At 41.7% G+C, this 23,924-nt stretch overlaps 1 long non-coding RNA gene across 1 annotated transcript in view; it reads left to right on the top strand.

Moving 5' to 3' along the window:
• The window catches only part of LOC122464577, a 42,246-nt gene extending 23,179 nt beyond the window's left edge, over nucleotides 1-19,067 (top strand). The window contains exons 3-4 of the long non-coding RNA XR_006288752.1: nucleotides 17,877-18,354; nucleotides 18,563-19,067. This is a non-coding gene — a long non-coding RNA (uncharacterized LOC122464577). The remainder of the gene's footprint in view (nucleotides 1-17,876; nucleotides 18,355-18,562) is intronic.
• The last annotated feature ends 4,857 nt before the right edge of the window (nucleotides 19,068-23,924 follow it).

The raw sequence follows: 23,924 nt of genomic DNA, 5'->3' as shown, positions 1-23,924 counted from the left end.
AGAACAATTTGGGTGAAAGAGGGAAGTAATGAATAGCCTCTTCATCCCCTCCACAGCACCAATTGCTATTGCTATTGCTTCCTTTCTATTTATGAGCAATCTATGTCAAATGCTCATAAATACCATTTTCCCCTCCCCAGCATAAATACAAATCCAGACCCCCTACTCTTCCTCCCTCTTCTTCTGACTGTCACTCATCTTCTACCCCTTTTCTTTCAGCAATGACTTCAGGGACCCTGGATAACTGCAGGCTTCAGGGGTCCCTGAAATTGCTTGTGACTCTCTTCATCCCTCACTCTAGTTATCTATACTTTAAAACCACCTTGCAGCTATCACTGACCTTTGAGGCTATTTGAAGATCAGCATTTACTTATTGCCTTTTCTCTCTGTTCATGGTCCCCAGGAAACTTTCTACTGATCCACAGGATGCTGGTTGGTTCCTGGAAACTGTCTTATTTCTAGCTGCTCAGTGGTATTAAGACATCTGCACAACATATAGAATATTTTCATAATACTACTTTTCCATTCAATATTTTCATAATACTACTTTTCCATTCAAGCTATCACTGCGTAAAGGTTTTGTGAATGTGAATGGGATGATAAGTGGTCTATGAAATTATCTCTTGTAAAATGTGGGTAACTGCATGAAGTTTGAGAACCTATGTGTCCATAATATAGGGGAAAACACATTCTGAGGAAAGTTGCTAAACTTTCCAGAATATTAGTCCAATTTTTTTAGAAGCAAAAATGTTCATAACTTTATAAAATCCCCAAACAAAAAAAACACACAATCCTTACATAATAGATCTAATTGCCAAGGTCTCTTTATTATGAGAATAATAAAATGTGTTATTAGGGATTCAGTACTTATTTCAAACCACCTGCCTAAATCAAACATAACTCTGCTGAAGCATTCTTAATACATGTTCAAATGCATTCAAATAACAAATTATTAACAACATATAATGGAGAAGAAAGTATCTAATGTGATTTGTTTTGTAGCGTTCTATAGATTACTGTTTGCGTTGGGATTTTATTGCTAACATCCTTTTGCAACAAATGATCAAACACTGATGCAGCTGCGCTGATGTAGCACATCTGGTAAAGACCTATGTCAACCAGGAAGTGCTCTCCTATCAATGTGATTACTCCACCTCAATGAGAGGCAGAAGCTATGTCAGCAGGAGAGCATCTTCCATTGACATACCACAGCGTGGACATTGCTTAAGTTGATGTAACTTATGTCACTCGGGGCGGGGGGGAGGTAACACCATTGAGCAATGTCAGTTACATCAACTTTAGCAGTGTAGACAAGCCCTGAAGAATCTGCAACTATGACACAAAGGGATTTTATTTTCATGTTTACACCAGTTTAATGCTTTTTCTCATAGAATCGTACACTAGATTCTACAGGAAAAGTGTGGAGTTGGAGTCAACATGGGAGAATCTTTTTCCTCTACAAACTTATATCCTGACTTTGCAGTCAGATCTACGCATGCAGATTGCAATAGAGCTCCACACGTCTAAGTGCTGTAAAAGAGGGTCTTAGGTTTGCCAATTTATATTTCATGACAACGAAAAGTTGATATGAGGAATTTAAAAAGAGGTAAAGTCATGCTACCTTCAATCAGTTAAGCTAGAAACTGGATACATGCAGCACGAGAACATGACTTAACTCTTATAGCCAGGAACAATGGACATACACTCAAAAATCAATCAGCTTGACTGGTGTGAGGTGTCTGAGGAAGTGGAGTTCAAAGGTGTCTCTGATATTTTGGATTTGGAGACAGGAAGGTGGAGGATTTCCCATAGTGAGGTAACAGTGGTCCTTATGTTGTTCTGGGAAAAAAAATATGCATTTCCTTCAGTTAGTATTCTTGATTAAACACTACTTTTTGGAAATGTTAACATAATCTCAACCTGATATGAAGATGAACTCTAGGACTTGGTGAGCAGCACAGGCAAATAATATGGGAGACCTTCTCTGAACCTCTCTGTGCTGTCCTCAGGTTGACCAGGAAGTGGTCAGAGGGATTGATTTCTAGAGATGTAAGACTTTTTTTTTTCTCTGTATGTAGATTAAGGGAAGCCAGGCTCACTATGCTTAGCAAAGTATTCAGATGAGGTATGTTGGGCAAACTGTGTCTTACCATTTGTTCTCTATTCTAAATACATCCTGGTTTGAAGAATACCACTGGGTAATTTCACACAGTCGATCCCAAAGAGATGAGGCCTCCAAGGAGAGGTGCTGAAGGTTCCTGGGGTCTGACTCCCCACTCAAGGCTTCAGTCAGAGGGGGCACAGGCAGAGGTAACCTCTTAAGGTATATTGCAAAAAGCAGAGACAGGAAAATGCAGAGAAGACTATAAAAAAAACCTCAGGTTTTTATCTTTATAACTTTGATATATTACAATTGGAAAAGGTATGGAAAAGGGCAACAAAAATGATTAAGGGTATGCAACAGCTTCATCTTAGGAAAGATTTAAAAGACTGGAACTTTTTAGCTTAGAAAAGAGATGACTAAGAGGGGATATAATAGAGGTCTATAAAATCATGGATGGTGTGGAGAAAGTGAATAAGGAAATGTTGTTTACTGCTTCACCTAACACAAGAACCAAGGGTCACCCAATGAAATTAATAGGCAGCAGGTTTAAAACAAACAAAAGGAAGTACTTATTCACACAATGCAGAGTCAACCTGTGGAACTCATTGCCAGAGAATGTTGTGAAGGCCAAAACTATAATGGGGTTCACAGAAGAATTAACTAATTTCAGGGAGGTAGGTCCACCAGTGGCTATGAGTCAAGATGGTCAGGGATGCAACTAAATGCCCTAGCTATCCCCCTACTTCCAAACCACCATTTGATTCTTCCAGTCTTGTTCTCCTCTCTGACCTTTCTCCATGAATCTTGAGGGGTTAGTAAGTCACTTTTTCATTTGTGCTGTGTTTTTATGTGGCTGGAGATCTCCCTCCTGGCCACTGTGTCAGTAGCTTTCTATATATTTGACCTTTAAAACCTTCACATTTTTGCTTTTAATCTAGTTTATGATTGACATTAACTGTATAATGTGATGGTTTGTATGGAAGATGCTATAGAAGGGGAAATTATAATGTATTATACAGTATCATTAATGCCTCTGCTATACACTCCACTTGAGAAACAATTTGCTTCTTCGGTTGGGTTTATCACATTCATCATAATCTATGGTGCTAGTTAGACAATGGGAATTGTATCTGTGTGACTTTGGGCATTGCAGTCCACTCCAGGCATCCTTAAGTTGTATTCTACGCTATTTAAAACAAAGAAAGTGGATATTTCTTCTCCTGGTGTTGATCAAATAAAAGCTCTGTGGGAACTACACCAATTACTACCCAGCACTAGTACATGTCACAGTAGGACCTTTTATCCTATTTTAGCTTCTTTTAATGGGATGCATTAGCTGGAAAGAGGAGGAGAGGCACAACCATGTGATCAACTTTGCAGACCACTGATATCTCTTAAATTACAGTTTGGAAACAACTGTCCTAACCCAGAGTTGGTCACATATACAGCACGGGGGGTTCATGGTCCATGCTCCATCTTCCTCTTAAATTCATTGAGTTGAATGTGCAATGGGTAGGGCCCTGCCAAATTTAAGGTCCATTTTGATCAATATCACGGTTGTGGGATTTTAAAAATAGTCAGATTGATGGCATACAAAATTTCAGTGTTGTAACCATGTGGGTCCCTGGGGTGGGTTGCAAGGCTATTGTAAGGGGCATTGTGGGATTGCAACCCTTACTTCTGCGCAGTTGCCAGCAGGGGCACTGCCTTTAGAGCTGTGCAGCTGGAGAGCAGTGGCTGCTGGCCGGTCACCCAGATTTAAAGCCAGCACCATCACCAGCAGAAGCGTAAAAGTGAGGGTTGCAGGGTATAGGGGGTGGGTGGCCATATGTCCAGGTTTTCCCGGCAGCCTCCCACCCTGGTCAAGGGCTGACAGCTGGAGCCACAGCCTCTCTGCACTGGGCAGGGGGCAGCTCGAGCTGCAGCCTCTCTATGCAAGGGGGCCGACAGTTTGAGCCACAGCCCCCTCTGGCTGACACTCACCCGCACTTCTATGCTGCCTTCAGAGCTGGGCTCACATCTAGCAGTCATGGAGCTTCCTGCAACCATTGGAGGTTCCTGGAGGTTAGTCTGACATGGCTCTGGGAGCAGCACCTGCAAGTGAAGAAGTCCCATCTCTCTCCAGCCTGGGACAGAACTAGCAGCTGGAGCCCAGCACAAGGTAGCAGCCCTTGGCTGGGGCACCCCCAGCTCTGCCCCTTCCCAATAATAGCCAGATTTCATTGGGGAAATCAGATTTCATGGTTTGTGACATGTTTTTTCATGGTCCTGAATTTGATACGTCCCTAGCAATAGATATATGGGAGCTTCAGATGGGACAGTGTGGCTCCAGAACATACTCCCTGCTTTAGACAGTAGCTTCCGTGCCACAATGTTATCCCTGTCTTTCTGAATACAATCCAAGAGAATGAGGAAGGCTTATGTGACCCTAATGTGGATTTGCACTATTTCTCTCTCAGCGGGTCCATGGTTTCTGGTTCCCAAAAACTAGGCATTCAGTGATGTGAGATCACAGGCTTTTATGAACTAAAACGTAGGCATGTCAGCCTAGAGTACTGTAAATCTGCTGTCACAATGCATCTGGGGGAAAGTATCAATACTGAAGTAACTTCACCACCCATTTCCCTCAAAAAACATAATTAGTGTGATTTCTTGATGCATTGAATAGCTTATATACTCAGATTTTCCTTTTCTATATAGTTAATGAAAATCATCATTGAATATTGTATAATTCATGCATTGGGCCAGATTGTGCTTGGTGCTAGCACAGGGGAAAGGAATGGGGATAGGGCTCTGTCAATAAAAATTCTCCATTCCCTTGTTTCTCCCACTCCTTCTGCACAAGGTTTGGGTATAATGACAATCCCTATACTAAGGAGAGCATGGAAACTGGGTCCTCAGAGGATACAAATTAGCCAAAGAGGAGGAATAAGAGGTGGAAGCATGGCTCCACTGCTTTCTGCACTGGTAACTGGGAGTGTTACTGGAAGTAGGCTTTACCAAGCCAAGGGACAGGGGAGCATGCATGCTCCATCGTAGGCCTGGGAGTGTGCTCCATGAGGCACCCTGTCTTTCAGAGCTCTACCTGAGGTAACCGATGGTGGCTATTGCTTACAATGGGTCCACTGCAATTCATTTTTGGTGTATCTGGTTTGTTTAAATATCAGCACACAGCAAATCCAATTAAACAAGAGCAAAGCAGGCACCTGCCTGAGAACTAGAATTAGTCGAGAAATGGTTTTCTTTCCACTGACAAACAGAAACACATTGTATTTTCAGCAATTTATGAAAACGTTTCTGATTTCAGCCATCCAAAACTGAAAAAATTCCAGCTAACTCTTTGGACTTTATTGAAAACAATTCACCTGCCTGGTGAAATGTTTCAGTGTAGGGTTTTTAAAAACCAAACTTTTGACATTTCCTATGTACATTTTCAATTTGATGAAACACTTTGTCCAAAATAAAAATCTGAATGAAAAATTTTGACCAGTTGTACTCTACATCTCATTGAAATTCTATAATACAATGACTATTCTCTTGTCATCAGGACCAGCAAAGGATGAAACAACTTAGGAAACTCTCTCTCTCTCTCCAGCAGCAGAATGAGAGGCAGGGAAATAATTCAAGGCCTGGTTCTTCTCCTCCAGGCAGCCTGGAATGCTTAGAATTGCAGCATTGCCAACCCAAAAAATCACAAGTTAGGTCCCAGGAAACTCTGGGATTGGCTTAGAAATCATCATATTAAAATGATGATGTGAGATTATTTTTCCTTGCCATCTGTTTTTTGAGCATGTAGGCAACACTTAAATTACATTGTCAAGCCTTACTCAAACTGTGAAGGCCAGCAACATTATTTTAACAGAAAGCTGAGATGCTTATGTGGTCTTCAGACTCCAGGAGCAGGGAGCTTTAAGAAAAGTTAATATAAGCGTTGGCATCACTGAAATTATAAGTCTGGCCCAGCAAATGACCAGAACTTTCACCATTTTTAATTTTAAAGGCCGGACGCTGTCTGGCTGTAGTATAGGGGAGAAGGCAGGGTAGGGATGCATGGGATCTCTCCCTTCCCTTTGTCTCTTACTTCGGGAAAGCACAAGGCATGCTTCTTTCTAGCAGCGCCGTGCTCCCAGTGGCCCCCTTCCACACCAACACGCAGAACTGGCCAGCAGCACAGCAGGGAGCATGCTACAGTATTGTGATGGGGTGTTCATCCCACATTGGCCAGTGAAAGGGTGAATGTAGACTGAGCAGGGGGCTAATTCACTTGATGGACCACAGCTGAGAGGAATCGGATGGCTAAGCAATCCCCAGATTCAGTGAGGGAGCCAGCTCAGGAGGAACTAACTGGGCTGGATGTAGAATGACAGGAAATTGGAAGCAGAGGGGGCAGCTGGGAAAGTCTGCAGTCACTCCCTGGGAGAAGAGAAGAGTGTTTGGAGGCTCTAGAGGCCGATAACCAAAGAGGGGGAAACCAGAAGGCAGGAGAGGGCTCAGGGAAAGTAAGCAAGGTCTAAGAGGGGATAGACCTTGGTGGCTGATTTAGAGGGGCTCTGAGCTGGAATCTAGAGTAGAGGGTGGGCCCAGGTTCCCCTACCAGCGACTGAGGACTTGGCACGAGGGTGTAGTGAAATGGAAGACTGTCTGAGACTGCTGGTGAGGAGGAACGTTGATACACCATTCTGAGGTGCGTATAGTGATCTGGCTGAGTCATGAAGAGGTAGCAGCAGCTTGTGGAGCAAGGGGGGAGGCGGGGCCGCAGACGTAGAGAGAGAGAGGCGGAGAGACAGCTTGTAATTGCGGGAAGGGGTGTTGTGAAGCTAATCCCCAGAATGGCCAGGAGGAGGTGCCATCCTAGCGATGAATCAAGCACCCCTTCACAAGTATCCACAGCAAATAGCTCCTACACTTTGAGTTCTGGGAGCACCTACAGCTGTATGGCTCTCAGGGCCGGTTCTACCTTTTTTGCCGCCCCAAGCAGCGAAGCAAAAAAAAAAAAAGAGGCCGCCGAAGAAGAAAAAATGAAAAAGCTGCTGCAGGAGTGCCGCTGAGGGAGGCGTGCCGCCCCAAGAACGACCGAAGCGCCGCCCCTGCTGATTTGCCGCCCCAGGCACCAGCGAAGGAAGCTGGTGCCCAGAGCTGGCCCTGCTGGCTCTGCACCAACCCTAACTGAAGCCTTTGTGTTAATTACACAACCTGGCACTGAGAGAAGTCAGAGCATATCCAGCCTATAACACACTCTGTATAGACAAAAAAGCACAGAATTTCAACATGTGCTGGATTTGGTCATTTGAAAATGACCGAGCAATAACTTTTTAAAATAGCCTCACACATGCCATATTTCAGTTCCAGTTTCATCCCATATTCTAATTCTTCTTATCTTCTTTATCACAGAAGCAAGGTATTACCAGAATGCTAATGACTGAAATGCTCATTATGGAGTCCTGTGCTCATTCCAGTGCGGGGGTGGGGGGACTTAAAGTAAGCATAAAATAGCAATGAGAGGAGGGGTAGAAAATCTATTCTTCTGTCAGTAGTAAGGAAATCTGAAAATGCTATGAAATTAATCCACTGTCATGACAATTTGAAGATTGTAAAGTAATTTCTACCTTGGATTTAAAGCTAAAGATAGTCGCATCCAGAACATTTTTACAAAAATTAGAATAGCAGCAAACATTTCTGAGTCTCTCCCAGTGTCTGATTATTCCTCCCTTGCATAGAATGAGAGCTTTAGGCACGTATGACCATATTCTACCTTCACTAGGTTTTTACCACTTAATGTACAGAAACTTGACAAGTTTCCGTGCATGTTGTTTACTCTGAGTTTGGCTGGGAGGCAGGTTTAGGCCCCCTGATAGTGCAGATTTCCTGATTTCTGCATAGATGTTCAGTATCTCTGCACTACCTCCTGCCTCTGCCAGCCACCATGGCTCCTGAAGGAAACCCTGCCAGGTATGCTACTGTCTGACAGGCCACTGCTCCTGAGCTCACTAACTAATGGAATGGGAAATCCACATAATAAAATGCTGACTTAGTGCATTGACACTGTCTGGTTGCTATTCTTTAACATAGTGTAGTCCTTGCCTTCCTGCATGTGTATCTGTGCCACAGGATAGAAGAAAGTTAAACAATATTATGGAACTGGCAAAATTATTATCCTCAAGGCAAGATCTGGATCTGTCTTACTCCTTTTTTATGGCTGCCTATGCCACTCACCCTATTGAGGGCAAGATTCTATGCCATCACTTCTTAATGTTTCTTTTAATTGTTACTAATCAAGGTTAAACACAATTGTACTTTTAAATAATTGTACCAAAGTTCCGTTTCAGTCTAATGTGTAACCTCATGGCTAGCTATGACTGATTGATTGTAAATGAATTCACCAGCTGCAGGTTAGAAACAAACTTCAGGTTTTTTATTATTTTCCTAGAAAGATAGAAACTTGAGACAACTGTTGCTATTAAGGTAGACTATTAATTCTACAGCAAGTCACAGTGAAGACCATCTGCCTATCTATGGTGCGTGTATAGCCCCCATTACTATGGTATCTGAGCATCTCACAATCTAGAGTTGTTTATCTTCACAACAGCCTGGAAGTAGAGTAAGTGCTATTATTCACCTTTTCCAGATGGAGATCTGAGGCACAGAGAGATTTAATGTGATTTGCCCAAGGTCACACAGGAAGTCTGTGGCACAGCTGGAAGTTGACTCCAGTTCACTTTAGGGTTGCCAACCCTCCTGGTTTTGCCAGGAGTCTCCTGGAATCAGGCTCTATCTCCCGGAGCCTACTGAAGCCAAACCAGGAGATTTTAGGCTGCTAAAAGTCCGGCGGTGCAGCAGGGCTAAGGCAGGCTCCCTCCCTGCCCTACCCCACGCAACAACCAGAAGTGGCTGGCACGTCCCTGTGGCCCCTGAGGGGGGGAGGGCAGGGGGCTCTGTGCTCTGCCCCTGCCTGAAGGCATGCACCCATAGCTCCAATTGGATGCAGTTCCAGCCCATGGGAGCTGCGGAGTTGGCACTCAGGGCGGGACAGCACACAGAGCCTCACTAAGGGGTTTGCTCAACAAACACTGCCAGCTGTGGGAGGAGGGGAAACGAATTAACACCGTAAGAATGAAAAAGAGTGAGTGGATTGCGACTTTGGTTTTGAGTGTCTATGAGATATAAATTGTATTGCTATAACTAGAAATGCTTTGCCAATAAGAGATAATGAGCAATTTGTTGAAGCTAGAATTAGGAACCCAGTAGGAGTTACTATAGTGACCCAGTAGGGGTTACTATGAATTATGTGTTTTGTGAGAGCTAGCTATAAAATATTAAGTAAAATAAACACCTTGGAATAGTTTGAGGGAGCTTTCCTTCAGGTAAGGAGCTGACACCTAAACTCTTCATCAGCTGGATTGAAAGAGGGCAGCCGGAAGCCCAGCTGGTGATCACTCAAAACCATCTCAGAATTTTGGTAATTATAATATTTGGAGTGTGCTGAACCTATTGCTATCACATATATGTTTGTATGTGCTTTAGACTTACTAAAAGAGTAGTTTTAGGAAAAGCATTCTGGTTTGTATCAGTCATTTATCAGATGGATGAGTTGTGCCCCCACTGATTTATTTCTGACACTGCCTGGAGAGAAACAGTTAAGTTACCACTGCTTTGGGTTCAGAAAACCCTGGGTAACAGGGTAATATCTGACCATGTGATCAGAACCAAGCCCCTTATGTCCAGCTTGGTCAGGGTGAGTAACTTGAATGAACTGCATTTCCTCCTTTAACGTTCCTTACTGCCCATCTACATGGTGGCTCTCGGCAGCCATAGCTAACACTACACAACAACTCTCATGTAACAAAACAGGTTTTTTCTGGCATGTAACAATTTAATTCAACTAGGTGAAACTTGCAGCCTGTTGTTTCCAACCAACTTCCCAGGTTAAGAATCTTTGTCCTACAATATGCTGGTTAATGATAGGCTTCTCCATAGTACTGCCTTGTGTATTTTGTATTTTTAATCTTAACTTTGGCTGGGTGGAATGAATACAGAAAAGAGAGAAACATCCTGATCTTGATTTGATAATGTGAGTGTAACTCAGTGCACTGTACTAATGGCAAGCGTTTGCTAAGTCAGAGGCCATCTTTCACCACTTCCTACCCATGAATGTAGAATTAATGCAAGAATTAATCCATGAATGTGAGTGCAGGGACTGTATAGCTGTCCTCTCAGCAGTGGGGAGACTGTGATATGTGTGATGTTTGATAAGGATTTCAGTCATTTTTTTCCCCCGAAGCAAACAATATATAGTGATCAAGGATGTGGTTTTGTCCACTCTGTGGTGTCTAGTCAAATGATTCTTTTTTCTTATGATTGTCAGTGGGGGCATGGTAATTGTGAGTGGTGGCGTTGTTGTGAAGGAATTGTTTGAGGCAGAGTCAGTGGAAGAATTCTTCTAGTTCTCCACATGTTAGGATGGTATCAGAGTCTGTGATGGGGCACAAGTTCAGTCTCTTGAAGAAAGAACTAACACGGCTGCTTCTCTGAAACCAGTCTTTTGAAGAGTACAGATGATTCAGCTCCAGTTACGGGTAGTCTTGTTAAACTGATGTTTGGGTGTTATGTAGTGTATATATGGTGGGTACTGGTGCCAGGATTTCTCCTAGAGGTTGTGTTCTGTGGGTTTTGGAGTAGTTGTAGTTCCACTTTTTTATTTTTGTTTTTGTGTTGGATTGCTGTCATCAGATTTTTTTTTTGTGGGATTTCTTTCAGGTTTTCCAGCTAACTTTCCTGATTTTTTTTTCTTCAGGTGCGTGGGAGCCTGTGGTGATTTCTTGTTTGAGGTCGTCCCTTCTGGAGTAGGTGAGGTGCAATAAGTGGTTCCTCAGTTTTTTCTGAAGTGTGCAGAGCTGTTCAGCATATTTGGAGTTGTATGTAGTGGTCAGACCATTATAGATGGGTCCCCATTGAGTATGGTGAGACTCATCTTGAGAGAAATCCCCTCTTCTGGCCTTCAACCTTATCATCAGATGCAAACACCCACAGACCAGGACACATCAACTCAAAGGGGCACCAGCCTCTGCCAGAACAAGATACAAAACCTGCAGACATATCTCCACTGCTACAATGATCAGCACCCCGCACAATAAACCTTTCAAGATCCATCAGTCCTAAACATGTTTATCACAACATGGTGTACCTCATCCAGTGCACTAACTGTCCCCAATTACAACTATGTGTGTGAAATCAGAGAATTACTAAACTCTTGAATGAAATCACACAGGGAAATAATAAAAGACAAAAGCACCATATCACCTGTGGGTGAAGCTTTTCACAAAGTGATGACTCTATCTCTGACCTATCAGTTCTCATCCTCAAAGGAAAACTGCACAAAACTTCAAAGGTCAAGCCTGGGAACTTAACTTCATAACTTTGCTAGGCATTAAAAATCATGGACTGAATAGACACTGGATTTATGGCTTATTACAATAATCTATAACCCACTAAAACGCCACCCTTCCTTTCCCCAACTATGTCTAGAGGGGTGTTAAGAGGCCACTTGACTTTGAATGGCCCCTTGAAATGTGTGTTATCTGTTCCATCTTGTATTCAGTTGCAATACTCTGAGTATGTTTCCAAGACTTGAGTAACAACAACACTCTTCTTGACTTATCTTCTAGGTGCTTACAAACTGTTTGGTTCTCTTGTTTTGTTTTTTTTCCTGAATTATTTTTCTGGGTACCAAAGTTAAACTGACTGGTCTGTAATTCCCTGGGTAGTCCTTCTTCCCCTTTTTATAGATAGGGACAAAATTAGAAAGCTCCAGGCACAAAAAGGTATTAAACTAGCTAGGAACATAAATGGTAACAAGAAAATATTTTACAAATACAGTAGAAGCAAGAGGAGAACAGTTTAGCTTAGTCCCATTACTCAATGAGGAGGGAAAGACAATAACAAAAAATGTAGCAATGAAGTGTTAAATTTACTTTTTTTTGTTCAGTTTTTTACCAAAAATGTTAGCAGTGATTGGACAACTAGCATAGTGAAAATCAGTATGAATGGGGTAGGACCTGAAGCTGAAATATAGAATGAACAAGTTAAAATTACTTGGACAAGTTAGATGTCTTCAAGTCAGCAGGGCCTAATGAAATACATCCTAGAATACTTAAAGAACTGGCTCAAGTGATCTCTGAGCTATTAACGTTTTTAAAAATAATCTCATGGAGGACAGGAGAGAGCCAAGAGGACTGAAAAAGGGCAATTGTAGTAAATATGTGCTTCAGTTTTTTGTATATTCATCCTTCATAATTTGATCTAGTTTCCACTTTGTGTATGACTCCTGAGTTTAGATCATCCCCTGGTTAAACTATAGTGGTCTCTTACCATACTTCCTATCTTTCCTACAAATTGAGACAGTTTGTGTGTCCTAAATACTATCTCTTTAAAAAAAAAAAATACTGCTCACTCTCCTGAACACCTCCTTCCTTTAGACTTGCTTCTCATGGAATTTTACCTAGCAGTATTCTGAGTTTTTTGCTAAAATCTGCTTTTTGAAAGTCTGTTTTTTTTATTCTGCTCTCTTTTCCCTCCTACCATTTCTTAGAATCATGAACTCATCATTTCATAATCATTTTCATCCCAGATGACTTCCACCTTCAAGTTCTCAGCCAGTTCCTCCCTGTTTGTCAAAATCAAATCTAGAACAGCCTCTCCCCTAGTCACTTTCTCCACCGCCTGCAACAAAAAATGGTCTCCCATGCATTCCAAGATATTTGGATTATGTTGGATAATTTGTGCCCTGCTATATTATTTTCCCAACAGATTTCTGGGTAGTTGAAGTCTCCCATTACCACCAAGTCCTGTGCTTTGGTTGATCTTGTGTTTTATGTTGTTTTTTTTTTTTAAGACCCATCCATCTCTTCTTCCTGATTAGTTGGTCTATAATAGACCCCTACCATGACATCACCCTTGTATTTTATTCTTTACCCAAAGACTTTCAACAGGTCTGCCTCCCACTTCTATCTCAACTTCAGTGCAAGTATATAGATTTTTGATATACAAGGCAACACCACCTCCCCTTTTTCCCCTGCCTAACCTCCCTGAACAAACTGTATCCATCTAAACCAATATTCCAGTCATGTGAATTATCCAACCAAGTCTCAGTTATGCCTATTATGTTGTAACTGTAATTATTCACTGGTATTTCTAATGCTTCCTGTTTATTCCCCACACTTCTTGCATTGGTATACAGACATCTAAGATGTTCATTAATTCCCCTCTATATTCCATCTTGTATCTGTTTTGCCCCTTCTGCATGCAGCTCTTCAGAAGTTTATATGCAGCTCCTTGCATAGGCATTGACTCTGGGGCTGGAGCTACAGAATCCAACCCTTCAACTAGGTCTCCACATTTTGGACTTCCTATGGGTTTTTGTTCCTGCCCCCATCCAACATAGTTTAAAGCCTGCATCATTAGGTTAGCCAGTCTGTATCCAAACTAGTCTTCCCCTTCTTTGATAGGTGGACCCTAACTCTGCTTAGCTGTCCTACTTGGAACAGCATCCAGTGGTTGAGGAAGCCAGAGCCCTTCTGGCAACACCATCTGCACAGCCATGCATTAACCTCTAGGACATATCTACTGCCTAGGCCCCTATCCTTGACTGGAAGGACTGATCAGAACACTACCTGCACCCCAACTCCTTCACCCTCATTCTCAGAGCCCTGTCATCACTTCTCATGTGTTCAGGGTCATTAGTGCCCACATGGATGAGCAGCATGTGGTAGCAGTCAGAGGTTCCAGATTATCCTCAGCGATCCTTCCATATACATAAGTTACTGAAGAGCTTTTTGCAGTTACACATTATAAACGCAGTAATATAAATCTACATTGCAATGACATGATAAAGTAGATGGTAAAAGCTATAACATATTCCTCTTCCTGTTATGAATAAAGGGCAGACTTGCTTCTATTTCTGCTGGTATAATATCCTGCAAAGAAATGTGCTACAGCACACATGGCAATGCTATCATGATGGCACTGGCACTTTTAGCTGACATTTACAGAACTGTAAAATTGTAATTTTGTAATTGTAAAATTGTAAAAAGCCTGATGGTAAAATTGTGAGCAATTTGCATCTGTGTTCCAATTGAATCCAAAACAAGGTAAGAATAGAAATAGAATTAAATGTGATGGTTAATGGTAGCATTCCCAGTCTGTTTTAATCCTTGACTTCACAGTTTAAAGAGGTATGGTTTTTTTCCCAGGGTCTAACTAATGCACAAGTTATCTTGAAGTAAAAACACAGTGAAGACAACATTTAGTTGTACCCTGAGGTAAATTCACCATGCTGTAAATGCACTGGGTTATCCTGAGCTAAAAATGCACCCTTTTAGCAATGAAGATAAAGCCTAAGACCATTAATAATCCAACCCTGTGCTAGATTAAATTGGAAATATTGAGGATAGTTCTATTTGCACCTAAGTGATATCATCTTTGCTGTCCAATTGTTTCAAAGATTACCATTTTGGAAAAAACAAATTTGCTGTCAGAGAATTAAATTTACTTTTAAATTAAATTGTAAATGCAACTATGGCTTTCAAACACTTTCTTGGGAATATGTAAGAATGATTGGATTTTGCCTTGATTTAGATAAGCATGTTGAAAAGTTTCCAAGAAAATTGGATGTTAAAACCAAGTTGATTGGTTGCTGAGTTAATTTAATCTCAGATTTTGGTTTATACCACAGTAAGAACTCAATTGACTGAATAAATAAATATATATATTTACTTTAACTATATATATATATATATATATATATATATAGTTACTTTAAAAATTAAAAATGCTTCTGATGTTTTATTTGCCAATAGTTAAGGTCCTGGTTTGCTTTTTGTGTACTATTAGGATTTACTCCTAGAGACTGAGAATGAAATTATTGTTGGCCCAAATCAGAACACGGATATTTAATGTTCATGCAGCCTTTTTATTCCATTTAATTAGAGAGAGAGTGGAATGTACAAAAAAGTGCTTTTGAATTTTCTTTCAAAATTAAAGACTTCCAATGACTTTAGTATGCTTTGAATCAGACCTTTCATAGAGTGCCAACAGATTGTGGTACCACAGCTACATAAGATTTTGCCATATCATAACTCCAGTGTGACTTTGTCTTTCCCATGACAAGCTCTAGATAGGAGAGGCAGTTGACCCTCCATAGTTATGGTTGTAGCTAAGTTTCTATCTGAAGTGGGATTTTGCATTCTCTCAACTCTGAAACCAAAAAAGACAATCAGTCTGAAAATTCATCAGTCAGGCCAACAGCTGAAATGTGCTAAGTGGTGGAGGAGGGGGGAGAAGGCACCTGAAAAAGGAGTTCCATGATAAATATTGAATGCTTTTCAAAATTGCAGAAATCTTTTAATGCTTTTTCAATGCATGCGTATAGGAGAGACATGAAATGTATTTCACTGGACTCATCTTGCTAAGATGAAGTTTAAAATTTGCAGTATGGAAAATTAGACCACCTTTTGGAACCACAAGGCGACAGTGGAGATAGATCACCAGTAGTGTTCAGCCTCCGTAGCTTCAGCCTTGACATCTTCAGTGCCTCTGGACCTCTCAGGAAACAAGGGAGGAACAAACTAAATGATTGCTTGCAACCCAGGACTGCCCGGACCACAGAACAGATCTCTATTATTTGAGATAAAGACATATCTTCTTTATTTAGTAGCAGTATTCAGCTCTTATTTTCTTATATGGACCAAACAATAGAGAGAGTCACCTACTCACTACTTCAGTGCTACTTACCCCCATAAATATACTCCTTGCCCAAGGTATGGGAGTCTGACCTCTTCTAACAATCGGCATTGATAAGCCTCTGCATTTCACAGTGCTTTTTTTCAAACCAGTCCAAATGCATCTACCAAGGGAGGGGGCAAGTATCAGTCACCCCTTTTTACAGATGCTGCAACTGTGGATGTCAACAATTCAGTGAGGTCACTTATGGCAGAATTTGTCTTTTTCCAGGCCAAAAGTTGCTTGTCCATGCTATTTAGCAGTTACTATATTTAGTAATGTGTTTATGGTGCAAAGAACCAGAGCTTTGTAGTGCTTGTGACAGACTATTCTGCTGTATCCTGAACCAACTTTATAGAACTAAGATAAACTTTACTGAATTAAGTTAAACCTTATTGATTAATGTTAGTACGATGCATCCCACAGGTACTAAAAAATACAACTGTATATGTGTTGTGGCATTATATGTACCTTCTTTAGTAGGGATGGGGGGATGCTAATGTACTTCTTCCATTATTAACTCTTAGAAACCACTCCCTGGAGAGAGATGTGTGTGTATATACTAGTTCAAACTGGATTCTCCAAGAAACAAAGGATTATTGGGTAAATAACTTGGTGGATTTTGAACTAGGAGGAAAAAAATCCTTCCTGGCCCAAAAAGAAAAGGAGTACTTGTGGCACCTTAGAGACTAACCAATTTATTTGAGCATAAGCTTTCGTGAGCTACAGCTCACTTCATCGGATGCATACTGTGGAAACTGCAGAAGACATTATATACACAGAGACCATGAAACAATACCTCCTCCCACCCCACTCTCCTGCTGGTAATAGCTTATCTAAAGTGATCACTCTCCTTACAATGTGTATGATAATCAAGTTGGGCCATTTCCAGCATAAATCCAAGTTTAACCAGAACGTCTGAGGGCGGGGGTTAGGAAAGAACAAGGGGAAATAGGCTACCTTGCATAATGACTTAGCCACTCCCAGTCTCTATTTAAGCCTAAATTAATAGTATCCAATTTGCAAATGAATTCCAATTCAGCAGTTTCTCGCTGGAGTCTGGATTTGAAGTTTTTTTTGTTGTAAGATAGCGACCTTCATGTCTGTAATTGAGTGACCAGAGAGATTGAAGTGTTCTCCGACTGGTAGTGCAGGCAACCAGCCAAAGCCCTGAAGCATAAGATTTGACTGTTCTTATCCCAGCTACAGAGAGAGAAGTTTGTTTTCTTCCCCTGGTGTGGAAGTGAGGGATTGCAACACATGTTTAGCACAAGTACAGTAGTACCATTCATCTCAATGGCAACTACTCTGTAGTAAGGCAGTATTCAGCCTGAGTAAAGGTGGCACATAATGGCTTTTATAGAACACAGCAAATGTGCACAAATGTATGCCCAAGTGCTGTCCCTCCCCACTGGACAAAGGGCCAACCTGTGAGAAATAACTCACTGTGGTGAGCTCTTTTTGCACCTCTAGTCCTGCTGGAGTCAGTGATTTTACCTGTGTGAGTAACTTCTCAGCAGCGAGAATAAGGGGTTCACAATCTGCCCCGAATTAGAAAAGACACTCAGTCTCTGCTTCTTTGCAAGATGTGGGTACCAGGCAAACTCTGACCTGCCACATGAGGTTTCGTGGGCTTCCATGATAATTTGCAGTATCTTTCTTTCTTTCTTTCTTCCTTTCTTTCCATCTCACTCTCTGTATGAATTGTGGATGATTTATGCTCTTTGGGACCTGTGGGGAAAGAGAAACTTCATTATTGGAATTAAATCATTCTACTGTACTTTAGAGCTGATGTAGGCCAAAACCCTAATGGGGAGAGATTTGTCTCAAGTAAATTGTACACCATTTTGCTAATTTTGTTAGCTTTGAATTAGTAAGAAGAAATTGTTTTCATTTTATTCTTTGCTTTATGTGATAATGATTGTTTTTAGAAGGATAGAAGTGTTATGGCTGTAATTCTTGCTTTTGAAATGATTTACTGTTTTGTGTGTGAATGAAGAATGTACAGCCTGCTAACAAAGAAGAGAGAGGAGTCAACAATATTGATGGGCCAGATGGTTGAGAGGGGCGTGGAGAAGTTGAGTGGCACCAACCTTATTATCAGAATCACCCAGATGGCAGATTGACAATCCTAAAGCAAAGCATATGCCCCAAGGACAAGATAAAGAGTGGAGCCAGAGGGACGAGATGAGAAACAGCTGTGGATACTTCCAGTAGCAACACAAAATAATACTGATTGGGAGCAACCTTGATGACCTCGTAATTAACAGCTCCGGTATGACACAGCAAGGTCCATAGACTTCTATGGGAACATATTACTATAAAAGAAGGGTGTATTGTCATAGGACTTAGCATTCATTCTTCATCAACATTGGAGCTTCGGGTGCATCTGACAGAGACCCAGCTCCAGTTGCTCCCCCTCCCTCATGTACAGTTTCAGCTGGCCACTGGAACTGACAGAGCAACACTAAGGACTGGTAAGTATAAGATCCAGCTGCAGAACCTTTTGGTATGGTGTGTGTGTATGAACGGAAGCATATGATGATTTTAATGCTTAAATTGTACTCTCAAACACAGCGTATTGCCTTATCCCCTTGAAAAAGATTCTGGGTTCTTCTTATAGGCATAACTTTTTGTGTGCTTCTTATAAGCATAACATAGTGCCAGAGCTTCTTCCTTTCCCAGCCTGAGTCCCATGGACATGCAGCAGAGGAAAAATGGCACCATCCCTGATGTCACACCCTGGTGATACCTTCCATTTGAACCGCCAATGACTGACTAAGTTGATGCATTTCCTATAAACTTCTTCCTCAAAAGAATACATGGGGCTATTTTTCCACCTAGCCACCATCCAAATTCTAGGTGGTAATTGTATAATGGGAGTACCTAGAGACCCCAATCCAATTTGGGGTCCCATTGTGTCTGAACTATAGAAACACAGTAAGAGACAGTCGCCTTGTAGAGCTCGGAATCTAAATAGTCAAAACAGAAATGACAAAGGATGGAGAGAAATAGAGGCAAAGGGCCTTGTTTCTGGAGATAGCAGGTCAGTGAGGGAGAGGGGAAAATGACCCAGGTGACCTGGGTTGCTATTCCAGTGCCCTACCAGTTATATCTCAGCTGAGTCCTTTTTCTTCCTTTCACATGTGATCAGAGACTGTGGGTCTCAAGTCTTGGTCCACCTTGTTCTGAGGCGCTAATAAATACTAATCTACCAACCAGTGACCTGCTTAAGAATTGTCAGAACTAGAAGCTCAACTCTGTCAGAAATCTCCTGTCCTTGGATCTGATGGGAGGAAATCAACAGGTCCTGATTGGTTCCCCGCTTCTATTTAAACCAAGCACAGGAACAGGAAGTTGCCCATGTAATTGGATTTCACCTGTGAAGGATTGGTTTCTTGGTGCTACCTGCTCCTACTGCCTGTCTCTGGTCTGCTGATCCTGCCTGACTCTTGGCAGGCCCTCTGGTCTGTCTCAGACACTGATCTCCTAGTATCTCACTGTTCCTAACTCGTGCTCCAACCACTAGGTCAGACCAACCACATCTCAGTTGTCTCTCACACACGCACACATACACATATGTTTCTGGTTTCCCTGAAGGGAATTCATTATCTAAAATTGAACTCAGCAGAGTTAGAAAAGACCATTTGAGCCATTATAAACATAATTTAAAAAAAAGAAAAGGAGTACTTGTGGCACCTTAGAAACTAACCAATTTATTTGAGCATAAGCTTTCGTGAGCTACAGCTCACTTCATCGTATGCATCCGATGAAGTGAGCTGTAGCTCACAAAAGCTTATGCTCAAATAAATTGGTTAGTCTCTAAGGTGCCACAAGTACTCCTTTTCTTTTTGGGAATGCAGACTAACATGGCTGTTACTCTGAAACCTATAATTAAAAAAAAATATATTTAGCAAAACCACTTGAAGATCAGAGAAGGAAAAGTGGACAAAGCAAAAAGCAAGAAGGAAAGAGACAGACTGGAAAGGAATCTTGTAATAATGTGGGACAAGTCTTGGTCACACCAAATCTCTGAATCCATTTGCACTCAGATTCTGGAGTATTTGTAATCTGAATTTTAAATTTACAGCTCTGTCCCTATCTGTGATGCTGATCACACATCGCTCAGTTGTGATATCAGAAAATCCTGAAGCCTTCTCTTTCCTTCACACACAAAGACAGAGCAAGCATCAAGGACAGCCATTTGTACTAACCTAATCTTAGTGCATTCAAGAAACTGGATTTACCTATGCAGGTGGAGAATGGTGTATTTGCTGTGAGTCTCTTGTGTGCTATAACATTATCACCATATTATCTATTAAAGAAAGGCACAGATCAAATCTTGCATCACAGCACATCAGAGCTTTGAGAGAAGGCCTGAGACCCAGATCTGGATCCAAATTCTTTGGTTTGGGCCCATCTCTAATAGTGATAACAGCCTGCTTCTCTAACTCTACCAGAGCTTTAGCTGTCTCTCTGATATTATGAGGCAGAGATGGGTCCAGACAGAACATACTGGGGAGATGAGGTCATCAGCACTGTGACAGTCCATTGATGACTCCACCCTCTCTAAACTGCAGCTGGCCAATCAGGTTGCTGTATTTTGACTGATCTGATCATAGTCCAATCTTTGCCCTGCTGCTTGCATCCAGCCAGCTCCCATTTCAATGGAGCTCATTCTTCCTTTTTTGTCCCAATTCTTCTGGTTTCTATATGGAATATTTAGATGCTTGGCCTGGAATAAGTCTTTTAATGTCACTCCCTGCACCTACCCAGCTCCTCTGACTTGGAAATAAGTTAAACCATGCTGGCCGAACCATTATTCCATAATCAGTAAGGAAGGTGTGATTCTAAAGTACAAATCCTTTAGCTGTAACATATCCCCTCATATTTAGGAGACATGCATGTGATAGGAGACTTTTATGAGTTCACTCACCTCTGCCTAGCTCTTGAGTATGTTTCTGAGAAGCTTAGCTTCTCTCTAGGGGTGTGATGGAGAGCAAAGCATGAGGACCTTGCCTGACTGATCCTTGAAGGCAATGCTGGGAGCTCCCTCCCTCCCTTTCTTTCTCTGCCTTTTATGCATGATTTCAAGGGAACAGATCAAATCTATTTCTCCTATCCAATGGCACCAACACTACATATCAGGGACAAATCGCTCATCCCAAGAAATTTGTAGGAAACAGTCTCTCCTGGCTTGTGCATGTGCCCAGCTTTATCCAATCCACGGGAGAGACATTTCTGACCTTTTCTGAATAGCATTTTTAGCTTATGCTCTATCTCTGGTGTCCTAACTCAAAATAATTTTAAATGTTTTAATTCCTACATTATGCGACACACTGAATAGCAGATGGTATATTAATAAAGGCAAGGCAACCTCTCCACTATGGGAGAAAGCATGGTCCTCCCTGTTCTTGATTCACACTTTTTTTATTATTACAGCAGAGGCAGTTCACCATCCTTGCTGTGGATTGACCATCTAGGCATGGCACACCCCTGCATGAGGTGTCTCTCTTACTCTCCTGTTGGGGGAAGCAGCACAGGTGACTGCATTCCTCCCATAAGCTTCTGAAAAGCTGAGGATTTTGAGAGCCTGAGAGTCTCCCTATATATATATTTGAGTTACCCCAGGGTGAGGAGCTCTCAGAGCACCAATGTGAGCTCAGCCACCTTGGAGAAAAGGAGTACTTGTGGCACCTTAGAGACTAACCAATTTATTTGAGCATAAGCTTTCGTGAGCTACAGCTCACTTTATCGGATGCATACTGTGGAAAGTACAGAAGATCTTTTTATACACACATGATTGGAAATGGCCCAACTTGATTATCATGTGTGTATAAAAAGATCTTCTGTACTTTCCACAGTATGCATCCGATGAAGTGAGCTGTAGCTCACGAAAGCTTATGCTCAAATAAATTGGTTAGTCTCTAAGGTGCCACAAGTACTCCTTTTCTTTTTGCAAATACAGACTAACACGGCTGTTACTCTGAAACCAGCCACCTTGGATATTTGTTGCTGTGGAAAGGCTGACGGCGGTTTAGTCTTTCAGATCCTGTACTCCTAACTGCTTCTTAAGAGAGGCCAGCCAATAGGGTTGCTGTATTTTGACTGATCTCACAATCCAAGCCCCATCTCTGCTACCTGCTCCCAGCCAGATCTCATCTCAGTGGTACGCCTTCTGCCCTTCTTGTCCCAGTTTTTCTGGTTCCTTTATGGAGTATTGTGACACATGCCAGGGGTACAATATGAACTAGTGGGGTGGGGGGCTGTGTCACTTCTGCCTGGAAACCTTGGGTAACTTGCATGCCTTGCTGTAGTAGCTCCCACCTGGGCCGCTCACAAACAGCCTTCCAGCATGCAAGACGCACTAGGAATGTCTGTGTGTAACTGCAGCCTGCCAGCTACACCCTGGCTTTCAGCCTTGTTTACATGTTGGGTGACCCCAACAGACCCCGAGTCCCAGACAGTCCCCCAGAAATGTATGTCCTGTACTGCTCAAATATATTTAAGTTGGTTATTCCTTTCAGGGAATAATATGCCATTTTATTACCTTAAATAGTTACCCAGATACTTGACTTTAAACACACTGAACTAGATAAAACATGTTTATTAATTACAAAGAGATTTTAAGTGAATATAAGGAATGGGGCATAAAACTCAGAAATGGTTACAAGAAAAATAAAGATAAAACAGTTACTAGTATCTACTGAATAGTTGTAATGGAAACTTTCTTACCACATGTTCCAGAAGATTACTTATCAAATTTCAGATCATGACTCATCCCCCAGAGTCCAAAGGCTGTTTCCTTTTGTGTTCTCAGGTGCAGAGAATGAGGTGGGCAGGAAAAGAGAGAGGGTGCCTGGGGGTGTTTGTATCTCTTTTTATAGTTTCAGTCCCCCTCTTGAAAAACATTTCCAGTTGAGACCCAGAAGACAGAGTCTGAGGGAGGATATTCTATGCTGTTTTTTTTTTCCTCACCTGTTTGAGATTTCTTTGATTCCCTTCAGGCTTCATGATTCTGTTTACTGCTTTAATGCAAGCACTCCTTCATTCCTTTATTTAGGACAGACATGACTTCTGTTTCAATAGGGCTGTGGATTTGGAACATGTGTTAACATCATACAGGGAATTCTTATAATTTCACATACAATGTTGCCACACATTTTATCAGGATGGTACTGACCAGCAAATTAAGTTTTCAAATGATACCTCACAAGGCATTTTTTTGTACAAATATTATTACATTAGTGTGCAGGCTATGAATGCAGGGATGTAGTCTGTCACATCTCTGTATATGCTTTATCTAGAATGAGCATTTTAATGTCAGTTCCTGCACCCTCCCAGAGCCACTGACTGAATAAACTAAACTCAGTGCTGGCTGGGCCTTTACTCCATAATCAGTAAGGAAGGTGTTAGGTCTAAAGGATTTGTGCCTGTAGAATGACTTTCCCCTTCATGTTTAGGAGACAGTTATTTGTCTGACCATTTGTCTGCCCTGCTGGGAAACTGCTTATGCTCTACCCAATTCCTGAGGAGCTTGGTGTACTGACTGTTTCTGTTTTAGGGCGCCTTCATTTATTTCCCCCTTTTTTGTTCAGTGGTAAGAAGCAGCTATATCTAACTACTTGAGTGTTGAGCTGTGCCAGAGCTGTGTGAAGGCTCATTCCTGAAACCCTGTTGTGAGAGAGGCAATGGGACTGCTCATAAAAGTAAGGGTTGCAAGATCTGGCCCTAAGTGCACAGTCATAGATTATACATCAGACATCCACCCATCTTGCCAGTTTAGCAGTGCAGCTCTAACAAGAAGTCATCTGTAGTTCTCATTCAGTCAGTTGCATTACAGCTCAGCAGCAGAACCAAACCTTTAGGAGAAAACTCCAACTGTGACTTTTCTCTTGTTATGACTAATAGGAACCTAGGTTTTTAATGATAAGGGATGTGTCAGATGGAGGGCTCGCTCTCGAGGGTGTTTCTGAGAAAGTTTGCATGTCTGTGCTGGAGAGCAAAGTGTGAGGCCCTTGCTTGACTTGTTCTTGAAGGCAATACT

This window comes from Chelonia mydas, chromosome 2, assembly GCF_015237465.2.
Source record: "Chelonia mydas isolate rCheMyd1 chromosome 2, rCheMyd1.pri.v2, whole genome shotgun sequence".
NCBI lineage: Eukaryota > Metazoa > Chordata > Testudines > Cheloniidae > Chelonia > Chelonia mydas.
The sequence above is the reverse complement of the archived record's forward strand: the minus strand, read 5'-3'. Positions and strand labels throughout refer to the sequence as shown.